We start from the raw sequence: 13,403 nt of genomic DNA on the forward strand, positions 1-13,403 counted from the left end.
TTTTTACAATTTGGGTGCAAGGCACTTAAGCCACTTTTAACTTGGTGGGTGGTTTGGAGTTATAAATGACTTCGTGGGAATGTTGAAAACACTTTAGACATAAGTAGCGTCGGGCAATATTAGAATCTTTAGGAAAGGGTGTGCATTATTTAATGCTCTCCATTTTTTAGTATTTTTTTTTCCATCAATAATATTTGTGATAAGTACAAAATGAACTCTTTTTCCAGTCAGCAAAGATTAGAATATTGCCCAGTTTCATGCTATGGTAGCATTTAAATAAAATAACATTTGTGAATTATTGTTTCTAGGGGCTTGTACATCTCTGCTACAAATTGTAATTACTCAGTTCAACTGCTACAATTACGTCTAAGCAGTAGCTTGGGTTTCTATTGGGCAACGACTTAGACACGTGACTGTAATATGCTGCAACTGTGTGTACTGAAAACATGTGAAAAACGATTGAATGTGGACTGTGTATATATGTATGTATAATTTTCTGTGAGATGCTGCTGTTGCCACTTAACATTAAAGATGTTGTAGTGGGTTTTAATCCTAGTGGCCAGTTTTATGATACTGTATGTATTGTACAGCTGATGACAGGAGTTAAGACTGTTCTAGTGAATATTTGTTACATTTTATTGTTGTGGCCAGAGATCATTTCAGAATAAAATTTTATGTCCTACTTTACTTCTCTCCACTGTAGTTTGGGTTTTTTTCTGGTCGTAAAGAGAGCCCTTGGAGTGCTGGCATTTCTTACACATGGGAAGTCCTTCTGCTAGCCTGCTGAAGTCAATGCCAGCAGTGCCCTTGTCCCCCAGCATGCAGACTGGTGTTCGAATATAGTTATCACCCATCGCTGGAGGATGACTTTGCTGCTGCTTTATGTGTCTTGACAGCCTTGAATGTTGCCCAAAGGCTGCTTTTGCCCTGAGGTTTCTAAAGTTTTTCTCAGGACTTAGAAAGTAGTATGTTTTGTATTTTTATCTGCCCCATGCTCAAGAGAAAACATCTGTGGCAGGAATTTTGCCTGCATGGGTGTTTTAATTTTTCTTTAGCTGCTTTTTAAAGATTTTTTTTAAGTAACAGTAGATCTGATTTTATAAGAAATATTTGACTGAGAAAGGAGCAGTGTGTATTCTTTTTCTTAAAACTGCTTTCAAAAAGCCCAGATTTCTGCACTGACTTTTGAGTCAGGCTGACTTTGCAGAACTTGTCAGACTTCATAAAGGCCCAGCATAATGAGGACATGCTTCACAAAGCTGGTAGGCTAGACTGAGCTGAGTTCTGTTCACATATACATCCAAAGTAATTTCACTGTTTAGCGCAGAACTGTCTTGTGAGTAATTGGCCGCATTCTCTCCTTGGTAATGTCAATGTACACCCAGAGCAGTTTCACTTTCTGATTCAGCTGAGCCCAGGCTGAAATTAAGGGATTTTAACTGCTCTGTGGTGCCTCCTTTTCAGCATAGTTGGGAGACTCCAGAGCACAAACCCCATCAAGATTAAATATAGATAAACACAGTTTACAGCCCCAAAGAGCAGCAAGCCAAAAATTACATCTTTGTGGTTTAAAACCTATTTGTTAATTACTGTGCTCTTCTGAGGACAAAGGCCTCTTTTTTCTAGTTATTTTAGCTTTTTCAATGGATTTCTTTTCCTTCTAGTAGTCTCTCACCCTCTCCTCCAGCCACCTGTCCCTCTTGCCAACTCATGTACACTTCTGCCACATCTGTTTTTTCAGCTGAAGGAGGGTAGGGGCCATCTCACCTGATTTAATTTGTCTGCAAGTTGTTTTGGCCCACACCATTTGCTAAGACTCCCAGTAGCTGCTGGGGAAAACTGCGTTGCCCTCTGCCAGCACCGCTTCCTCCCTGGTCTGACAGAGAGCTCAGATCCCTGTCTAAAATGGGGCCCTCGGAATCCCACCCTGAGTGACGGTCTGCAGTTGCTGTTATCTCCACAGTATTTCCTTTTGCGAATAAACTGTGGCTTCCTTTGGATGTCAGCTGTGCATCTCGGGTTTTTTTTTTTTACAGCAAACCAAGTGAAGAATGTGAGAAGTGTAATTATGATCAAGTACCATGTTCTTCACTTCTAGGTGCTGCTGCTTTTCTTAAGAATCCCGTTTTGTCCCATTTTTTTAAGATCTTATTGAAAGATCCAGCATGAATGTTACTCTTCATCAGAACATGAGAAATTAAAAAGCAGGTAAATATTAAGGGAAGTATCTGTATAGGGCTGTCTATGGTCAGGAGCTGGTATTTAGAGGGAAAAAAAGATACCTGTAAGACAAATAGGGCCAAATTTGAGGTAAGCATGATCTTTCCTGGGTTCAGTGAAGGTTCAATAATTATGGCCAGATCAGGTTGAGATTGGGAAAGTCAAATGCATCTCAGTGTCTGAAAACCATTGATAACCTATTATTTCAGTGGAAAAATATCTTTGAGAGCTTGTTATTTTAAACTCCATGGTAATAATTAAAGGGTAACATTAAAGGGTCTTTTCTGTAGCTAGAACTTTAAAAATATTATTATACATTTCTTTAAAAAATGTGATTTATAATGCTATTGTACTGCTTGTACAAATATTTTGGTTTATATTTTAATGTCCCTGAGAGGAAGAACATTCCTTGTCTTTGTCTTGAGTACATGATACTAGATGTCTCCCAGCCATCAGATGCACTATAGCAGAGTAAAAGTAGCATTGATAGAACTGGTTTCTGTTCCTTCGCAGAAATCCTCTGCAACACTTGGAACTGGAGTTTCTCTGTGGTGTTTTCCCAATTTGGTTTTGTCTGTTGTTTGTCTGCTTGTTCATTTGTTTGTTTTTAAGAAATGCTTTCCAGCCTCTGGCTGTGGTGAGTCTTGGATCTCTGCTGACTATCAAGCACTTTGGGATAGGGAATACAGCAAAAATAATGTTTCTTTAGCTTTTTCCCAACAATAAACAGAAAGTCTAGCTTAGTACCAAACTCCAAAGACAGGGAATGCACATTCACCTTCAGCTGCTGGGTTCCAGTTTCCACACCAGCCGCTAACCTCGTTCTTTAACTTTTGCATGAAGTTCAGCAAAAATGCCAAGTGCTGCAGAATGAAATGGCTTGTGTCCATCGCTTTGAGGGGGAAAAAGAGACTACAAGTGCAAGGTCATGACATCTTTTTGGTGAAAGTTTGGGATACAGCTGGGGTTAGGGAGAGGTTCTGCTGAGACGTTCTTGGGCTGGGAACTCTGCATGCCACCCTGGGAGTGTTTCTGCTAGCAGAGTAGGAACCGTTTTCCCTTTTTTGTAGACTGTGTTTTAATTTCTTTGCTTTGGTTTGGTTATCTGCAAGCTCGACATGAGTATGCATACCTTACGTACCTAAAGGTACTGTCTGGAGTAGCTGCAAATGGTGAAGGATTACTTTATAACTAACATTGGTGCTGGGAAAAACAGAGGTTCTTATTTAGAGACTGTCTGACCTGACAGTGCCCTGTGCATAGTACCCACAGAGTCCATGCAAGACTGTCTAAATGCAAAGCATTGCAAAATAGAGGTGCAGTGAAGTATTAAACCTTGATTAAACATAATGTGTGAGAGACGTCTCCATCAAGCAGAAAAGCAAAGCAATTGACAATTCCATTTTAAAGACTTTTGGCCGAACTCTGTTTTCAAGTATACCATTGATTTATTTAGTAAGACCTCTTTAATTTAATAAAAATGATCTGAATAAAGAGGTAATACTAAGATTTTTACTTCAGCTTCAGTGTGGCAGTAAAAATTCCACACTTTATTTATTTTCTTCCCAAGTGTGTGGGGTGCTTGCAGACACTACAAATAGACTTCACTCAAGCATTCTAGGTGTAGAGATCTACTCTAACATCATCTGCTGACAGATGAGCAGGACCGAAACTTAAAGAATGTGTGTACGTGTGTCTACACCATATATATATATATGTATGTGTGTGTATATAGACATATATGTATATATGATTCTTCAAAAAACAATACCAAAAACTCTGCAGGCATTCTTTGTAGTGCTTTACAAAGAAAAGAGATGTGGCTTTGTTTTCCCTTTGCCTCTTTGAAGGTTCAGTATAAGCCCAACATCTTTGCGTTACGCACATGTCAAAGCAAGCTCTCACTGCTGAGGTCCCTGTTTCACCGGCGGGATGTGCAGAGTGAGCAGGGGGTGTCACCCCAAGGACAGGTGGTCCTTGTCACTTTTTCCGAAGCGGACTTGCACCAACAGGAGAGCTGTGTTGTAGCTTACCCTGCCTGGCAACTGAAATTTCTCCTTTGGGATTAAAGCCCAAGACCATGCACCTATACTGGGTTGATGAACTTTAGCAAAGAAGGAAATCCCAAGGCCAAGGCAGAGTTTGTAAAGTCCACAGCTAATAAAAAATACATGTTTCTAAAGATCCCGGTACTTGTTACGTCCAGCTATGGCACTTCCAAAACAGCCTCTAAGATTTCAAAGACCTTTGCAGAGGTCTGTGCAGAGACAGCTTTGCCCAGGACAGCCCTGGGCTGGTGGCCCTGCCTGCCCTGCACACAGTGGCAGTGCCTCTGGCTCCCCTGCGAGGCTGCTGCTCCTCACCAGCTTCCAGCACTTCTGGCTTCCTCGGGGTACAAGGAACACTTCCTGGACAAAAAAAAAAAAAAAAAAAAAAGAAAGAAGCGTTGCTAAGGAGAAATGAAACATTTGTGTGTCAAGGGCACTGCCTGCTAGCAACGGGACACTGCGCTGCCATTTGCCTGGGTGTCAGTCCAGCTGTTTTGCCCCGCTGGAGCTGCTCCTCCATGGACACCTCCCAAGCCTGCCGGCACCCATCTGCCCACCGTGCTGTGGTGGGCCGGCAGGCCTCGTTTCTCCCGAGCTAGCCTGTCGCTGCTGGTGGCTGTGCCTGCAAATTGCTTGCCAAAGGCAGTCAATTGCTAGTACGGTGGTTTGAAGGTGGAGTTGCTGCCATGGGGTATGGCGGCAAGGTGTCCCAGCCCACCGGTGGGAGCTGGCCCGAGAGCGGGCTGTGCCCAGGAGCCGTGCACGTGTGCAAGGTGCTCCCTGCGGGGTGCTCCTGTCCCTAAGGGTGCGCACGAGGCAGGGACGCTTCCCCTGTCCTTTCCGGTGTGGTTCCTGCAGAACCGAAGGATGATGCTCAAGTAAAGCATCTTCCAAAGGCAGAGGAAAGCGCTCCCTACCCCAGGACTGGTGGCGTCAGGCAAAGCAGCTTAGCACTTGTCAGGGTGGGATGCGAGGAAGCTGTCACACACTGTACTGCTGGCACGGGGGGAATGTTTCCAATCATAAGCGTTTGCAGATGGCCTGTCTTAATTAGCTTTGACAAGTACCTAAGTTGCTGTAAGTTACACCACAAATGGGATCCTGAAGCTTTCATTTTTTGTCACTTTTAAATAAAGCTTTTTCCCTCCTCCTAGTACAGGCTTTCCATTTTTCTTTCCATGCAAGGCTCTTGAGAAGAAACGAGATCTTTGCGCAGCTGAGGAGCTATATTTTGATTGACTAAATGATTTATAATTAGGAGGTAGCTCCTGCCAGTGCTCTTCATATGTTGATTGAGAATTGCCTGCAGCAAATCAATGCAGGCAGAGCTGCCAGAAAGGCGTGCTGATGTCTTCTCACAGCAGATACCTTTCAACCCCAAATTTCCTCCTTCCTCTGGTACCGACTCAGACAAATTATCTTTATGGCCAATGACTCTACAGGAGTTACAGGGTTACACTCCAAGGTCCTTCAGTGAAATACTTACCCGTGCAGTTATTTATGATATATTGTGTGGGAGTAGCGCGACGCTGGTAGCCTTTTCAGAGCCTGTGAATGAAATGTGCGTGAAATCAAGCTGAAGGCAAGCGTGCCTCTGCCTTTGAAGGATGTGAAACAGAAACCTTTCCCCACCTGGTAGAACTCACTTGGCCTGCTTGCCAAAAAGGTGGCTCTGGAGCGGGCTCACTTGGGCAAGATTAGAAACAGGAGAGAGCGAGCTGCTATGGGCCTTTGAGGAGATACAAATGGGTTTTTTTTGCTCCTCTGGTGAAAATATGGCATAACAAGGACCTGGGATGTTCTGACCAGGTAGGAGCTGGGCACATAATCCATCCCCAGCTACAGCAGAGGACCAAGATAAGACTCTTTGTTCCCACTTTCTTGGTTTTCCCTTGGCTGAGATGAGTCTGGCAGTGCTAAGCAGACCAACTCCCCTTTTGGCCAAAGCTGAGGAAATCCTCATAAGCCAGCCTCTCTGTAGATGGGCAGGTTGAAGTGACAGGGAGCATGGTGGTTGCAAAGGAAGGGCAAAAAGGAATAAACAAGGGATCACTTTTTTCTTCTCACTGGAGTCCATTCAGCTCTCTATTGCATTTGACTTGGGCAACATTGCTTGAACCATGAGCACCCGATGTATTAAAAAAACAGATTCAAGCCACATAAACTCAGGAGATGAAAAAAAAAAAAGTTACCTGTTTACTTTTGTTTAATTACCTTCATGGATCTCAGCTTTCAGAGTTTACATTTACCTATTTCTTTTCTACCTTCCAACCACAACAACCAGAACCTTTCTAGGACTGTAGAGTCTCAGGGACACGCACTATTACAGCAGATACCATGTCATAAAATCCCTTACACAAATTTACTATTTTTCTGCTATAAAAGTAGTTAGTTTACTAGCACCTACTGTTGCTGTTGGAAGACTGTTTTAAACCACCGTTTCTCTGATGGTTAGAAATGTGCTTTTAGCTTAAAATAGTTGATGACTTTTTTCATGCTATTTGTTCTTGTGCCAACATTGTCTTACAGCTTGAATGATTCTTCAGCCCTGCTGGTATTTGGGCATGTATTTACAAAGTGTAATTGTATCCCCCTCAGCCTTTCTTTTGCTAGGCTAACGCTATTAAGCTATATTTGTCTCATCAGTAAAACTGACTCCCCATTCCCATCCTACTAGGTCTCTGCACCTGTTCTAGCTTGAGTTCAGCTTTGGTAGAGCAGTGGATGGCATTCTGGTTGCGGTCCCACTGGGGATATGCACAGTATGAAAAATACCTCTCCCTGCCCACCGCAGTACCTCACCCAGTACATCCCAGGATTTTTCTCCCCTGTGTCACGCCAGTAGCTCAGGGCAATTCCTCAGTCCTTTGGCTGCTCCCCTGCCTCTCCCGCCTGTTGCCCCATACAGCTGATGAGATGCAAGTTACAGCAAAATTTCTCTTGGCTGGTATCTAACTGCTTGACTTTGTTCTATTAGATTTCCATCGCCTTATCGTGAGAAATGAACCCCGTAATTCTCATGAGTATATGTAATTTGAGAAGCTGGAGCTTTTAGGAAAACATTAGAAATTATGTGGCTGTAAGAAAAAATAATCATATTCAGCATTCATTTTTCAAAGATTTGTTTCAAGATGTGATGTAGTTGGCTCTAATCAACATTGACGTATCAAGGTGTTGCTGTTACACCAAAAAAAATAGCAAAGATGTTTTGACTATTATGCTGCCAGTTCTCATGACTTCAGCTGGTGTTTTTCCTCAATTCCTCACTCCTAGAATTGTTATTATACAGTACATCTTCTGACCTTTTACTGAAATAAAAGTTTCTAGCCTCAGATCTATATCTGGAAAGAAGTATGTTGTAAACCCCAAATCCAGAGAACAATTCCTATGAACTTAAAAGGAACAGATTAGAAAAAGAAAGCAGATGTAAATTCTAAACTAATGAATTTTCAGGACATGTATCAATATTGCAAAGGTTTTCTGAGTGTTCAGAGTCCTTGGTGTTATCAAAATCCTGTGAAATAGCATGATTTGAAGCAAAAATCCTGGTTTTCTACACACTTAATTGAGAGTTACTTCATGGAGAGACATCAAGCCAGATGTGGTGGTACTGTTGTGCCATACCTGGCCATCTTGCATTGAAATGTCTTACACTGAGCATTCAAGTACAGTGTTCTTACTCTCTTAAAAAGGCACAAAAAAGGAAGATGATAATAGTAAAGCAGCTGTGGACAATGGGAAATACTTAAAATTGCTGGGGTGAATTTAGTCTCTGTGAAGAACTAATAATAAGACTGAACTTTGTGGGGCATGCTCTTATCATGGGTCATGAGAAAGCAAGATAGGGGCTGGCCCCTGCATCTGCCAATTCCCACTTCTTTTTCACTCATAAAAGGGTTGCAGCAGGTGAGAGGGGTTGGATGTGCCAACTTGCAGGCTTCAGTAGGATTCACTGATGAGTTTAAGTCAAGGTTTGAAGGCATGTCTTCAAAGGTGGTATGTTTAGACTCTATTGACCCCTAGTGCTAGCTGTTCTGTACAATGTGCATCCCAAAGGTAGGGATTTCTCTAAAAAAGTCAAAGCCCATATTGATGACCAGGGAGGAAGCTTCAGCGTAAGTCTTCACTGCCCATCCTTTTTATTCTGTTTAACAGTGAACTCCTTCCTGTACAGAAGAATGGAGTTTTCTTGCAAAGAAAGGCTTCCACTTGGGATTGTTTCTGCTCTTTCCTTCAATACAAGGTTTCCTGGACAAGCTAGGAAAATATAGTAAATGAAAGGGCAAGAAATTATTATGGATGGCTGCTTTAAAGCTGAAAAAACATTTTTCAAGCACATTTTGAGTATTTATTTTGAAATGTTGTCAACAGTGTGAATTTCTAAGTGTTAGGTTTTGCTTTTGTTTTTCTTCCCGTGGTTTACAATTTTTTCTTTCTTTCCTTTTTGGCACTCACTTATTTTGCGACAGGAACCTGGAGAGAGGGACAAAACAGATTAAAAGTGAAAGAAGCCAGAGGAAGTCAGTTTGAATGTGAAACTGAAAATACTGCAAAAATTTTGCATAGCGCTTTAATTTTCAGTCACACAGAAAATTCACTGAAAAAATTCAGTTAAACAAATTAAACAGGTCTACATTTGGATTTTCTGTACATAGAAGTTTTATCTGACTAAAACTCCAATCCTATGAAGATTTTCTTGCCTGTGTAGCTTAATACACTTAAACATTTATTATTGCCAGGGTGGATTAGAAGTCATGTTCAAAGGGCTTCTGTGAAGCTTTTAATTGGTGTAAGATCTAACAATAAGAACCTTAACATCAGAAGAACCCACTTCATGTGGTGACTGGAAAACATGACAATATTACAGTCTGGCTTTGGATGAATGACTGAGGAAATGACAACCAAAGCCCATTGCTGAATAAGTAAATACTCACACCCAAAGGTTTGCCTTATTTTTCAAGGAGGGATTAGGGAGCTTGCAAGTACATTTGCTTCCTGAAGGTGATGTTTGGATTAAGTCAGTTTAGGAGAATACAGTTGCTTCTACTTGACGATGAGCATAGCCAGATACAACTATATTCTGGTCCAAGGCTGGGATAAATTTTGGTTATGGCATTATTTGCCCACCTAAATGCACAGAAGTAACAGCATCTATTTTTTTCTTTATTACTACCTTTCATACCGAGGTTATTAGGAAATAAAATCGACCCAACTTTAGCCTCCAAAATGGGCAAGGGAGCAGGCTTGTAAAATAACCTGCTTCAGGAGCTGGTTGGTTTGTGTCTGTTGGGTGATGCAAAAAGCCAAAGTGGGGGAGGAACCCGGTTTGATTACTGGCAGCTGCTGTCCAGCTGATGTAATTCGGTAATAGCTGGTGACAGGCAGAAACTATGGAAGATACAAATGATAATTCCTTGGGGAGCTCCAGGCATAAATAATTCATCAAAATGAATTTTATAGTAGGGGTCAAAAGAAATTGAAGAAAGCCTGAGTGTTAACTCTCTGAGGGAGGAATTGACAGACTGGTTTTGCACAAACTATGTGGGGGGGAAATACAGGCAAATGAAATGTAAATTAAGAATATGACATTGTTCCTATTACCTGGAACAAAAGTAAGAGAGACGTGAGAAATAAAAAAAGGAAGGATGATTAAGGAAATGTTGGTAACTAAAAGTGCTCCTGCATAACAGTGTCAATGTGAGCTGAGGTGCACCATCAAGCCCTGCCCCGAGAGACGCTGGCTAATGGCAACAGCACAGTGAGTCGTCACCGGTCCACACTGTCGCACAGTGTATATATCATATAGTCACACAGAAACGTGTCTTCTTAGTAATCAGCTCGGTAACTTACCTGTCATTAGGAGCTGATTAATCTCCCCCAAATATTTCATGTGTCTGAGTAAGGAAATGCTGCCTGTCTGTGTGGGAAGGACAGAAGCGCCGGCGCGGGACATTGTTGTGGCTCCTGCAGGTGACATCTGCAAGGGACTAACCCACAGGCTGGCTGAAGCCATTCCCTGCTGACCGGGCCATGGGCTAAGTCCCCCCGCGTTGCCCGGTGCCATTCTGGGGCTGCATCCCAATGTGAGGGGCTTTGGGTTTCCCACGGTGCGGCTTCTACCTCCAAAAATGCCCTCGGAGGCTGGTTTCCCAGGAGTAGGAAAGCCGTCATGCCCCATGCAGCTGGGTTCCCCAAGGAAAAACAACAATGCTTCAACTGAGCAAATTTAAGGTCTGTCTCTCTGAGACTGCCTTTTAAAAACATTTCTTGGTGAAGCTCTTTTGGAACTTGCCTAACACAAGGTGACTATTTTTCCACATACCAGGCTATAATTCTGCAACTGTTTGTGTTTGGGTTTTATGTTTGCCTTAGTTTGTGAACTCTGACTAGTCAAATAACTTCATTCTGACCAAAGAGGGGAGTTTTTGTCGTATTTGAAGGAACACTGGCTTAGAAATAAGTTGTTATAAGCCTGTGAAAATGGCATGTTGCTTATGTGCAGTGCAAAATTTTCCACCCAGGCTCATATTTTCAAAAATGGCCTCTAATTTTGGGTATCCAAATTTAGTCTCCCGCAGGCTGACTTTCAGAGATATTGCCTTCCCCCCGAGTCTGAGCATGTATACTTTACAGTCCCTAGAATAGCTTCTCCAGGCCAGTCTGCTTTGTTGCAGAGAGCAACCCTTGTTTTGTGCTATTCTGGATTCATATTTTGTCATTGTCTGAGAACTGCTGGCTCTTGCATATAAAATGTTTTCCACACTGTAAGTTTTGTGCTCCCTGAATGTGAGAAACTTTCTTTTCTGGGGACTTTGATACTGCCTTAGATCAAAGGTCTCCTTCCTATCCAGACCCAGGAAAAAAAAAAGTCTTTATTTTCCTGTATAGTCACTTGCAGACTGCAGCTATGAGAATCAAAGGAGACACACTTTAACTACCTCAATTATTTTAAAGCAAAAAGGTGTGGGAGAAGGATCATCCCTTCTAAGAAAAATCCATGAGGCTGACTGGTACCTCACTGTACGTGATGCTGTCTGAAAAAAGTTAAGTTTGATGCATCTTGCTCCTATTCAGCCGAGTAACCCAGAGAAAATCTCCTTTGGACATAATGGGGTGAGGGGAATCAGAAAATAAAACATTTTAAATGTTAACAATTTTTTTGTGCTAACCTTGTAAAAGGCAGGGAGTTTGCTGCTTTCTCGCTGCATTTTCCCCTTGCCTGCTTGTACCTTTTCACAGGGAAGCATTTCTTGTTTTCTCATCTGATAACGAGTTAAAACGCGATGTTCTCTCTTATGTGCAGAGGTTTAGCTGTGATTTAGGGAAAAAGGATGTGCATGTGATAATGTACGAGTTTCCAAAAACAAATAGAAGGATACACTCGTGAACTGTGCTGATTGCAGGATTAATGCTTTCTCTTATTACTGAATTCATGCCGGCTGCAGGTAGCAGTAAAGGAGGCTGAAAAACCACAAGGGACTCTGTAGAGGTTTGGGGTTTTTTTTCTTTAAGACAAAAAAACCTGCTTCTCCTGTCAGTTATACTGCAATTGCCAGAGCTAGATGAGAAGCAATGACATGGTAAATAAATGCCCTGCGGCACATGATAGCACCGGCCCGTGGCTGGATGCTGACATCTGTCCAGGCCATTTCTACAGTGGGAACATCCAAACAATCCCTTTTACTCCGGATGCTTCAAAATCACTTCTTTTAATCCACTAGGTAAAGTGCATGCTTGTGATAGTGGGCACCACTTCCATGGTGGTATAGCCTAGAAAATAAGGAAGCAGGAAAAGCTGCTGCACCACTTTTGAGAAGGCAAGAGGAGGCTGAGCCCTGTGCAAGGGATCTTGGCTGTCGCGAGGGAGAAGCGCGTTGTCTTGACTGAGCAAGCAGCAGAGTGTGAGAAGCAGAGCGCTTACACAAGGCCGCTTGCTGGGAACGTACCAGCAAGCTCTTCTCATGTTTTCTTGTGCAACAAACCCGGCATTGATTGACAATTTTGCAGATGTATGTGAGGATCAAGAACGGAAACTTTCAGCTCTTACGCCATGAGGCCGCACATTGTCAGCTTTTGCCCATCTCCTGCAATACCCAGTGGTGCCTGTTGCTGTCTGCACCCATTAATTCGCTCTCCCTTTGAAGGACAAGCGATGAGGTTAGAAATCATGGTGCAGCCCTGATGGGGCACGGGGTGGTGGCAGGACCCTGCAGGGGCCAAGGTCCCCCCCAGCTGCTCCCATTGCCCTAAGGCTGAGCACAGCCTACGCTGCTCTCCCACTCCTTGGCTTGGCCAGCGAGCCCTCGGGCTAGCAGGCACCGAACCGTTGCTTGTAAATGCCCCAAACCAAAACAAGCAGAAATAAGCCAGGAACATGAGTCAGAGGAGGAAAAGGGGTTTCCCCTGCATGAGGTCTTGAGTGAGCAATGTCAGGCAGAGAGATGCTCCCACAGTCGCTGTGAGGCAGGTGTCCTCCAACCAGAACCCCCATCGCACACGCAGGGAGTCCCGGACGACATGGGCTATATCCAGTCCACAGTAAAAAGCCCCAAAAGCTTATAATGCAGGCACAGGATTCCCAGCAGTGACGGGTTACTGCTGGACCACAGCTCTTGCTAACGTGGGCAGTTTCATCCACATAGGTATAACAGAGAGAGAAAACAAGGATTTTTCTCATTTTACCTCTCCATCCCTGGACACTCTCTCCTTTCCTGCCCTTGTAGTGGGAAAATATAGTGCTGCTTTTCCTTTTCAGGGCCAGACACAGGGATAGGTACTGGCACTCCCTTGCTGCAGCATACGATTCTTCTTATGTTTTTATGCAGGTCTCCCTTGCTGTCAGCTGTTCGACTTTTGGTATCGGCACAGAGATGGCAGCCGGTCCCACTGTCCCCACCAGCACTACCACAGCATTACCTGTGCAAAATGCCTTTGAAGTGGGGCACTTTGGTCCGGAGTCCCAGTCCCAAAAACCTGGCACTCCCGCCAAATAAATCCCTCGTGGCGCTCTGCTCTCACTGCTGGGGTAGTTAAACAAAGGGATGCCACAAACCCTGTGTGGGGTTTAAACAAGCTGTCCACTTGCTAATGAGATCTGGACGTTACTGCAGAGCAATTTCGCTCATCTAATTCTCT

This window comes from Pelecanus crispus, chromosome 1 (assembly GCF_030463565.1).
Source record: "Pelecanus crispus isolate bPelCri1 chromosome 1, bPelCri1.pri, whole genome shotgun sequence".
Lineage (NCBI taxonomy): Eukaryota > Metazoa > Chordata > Aves > Pelecaniformes > Pelecanidae > Pelecanus > Pelecanus crispus.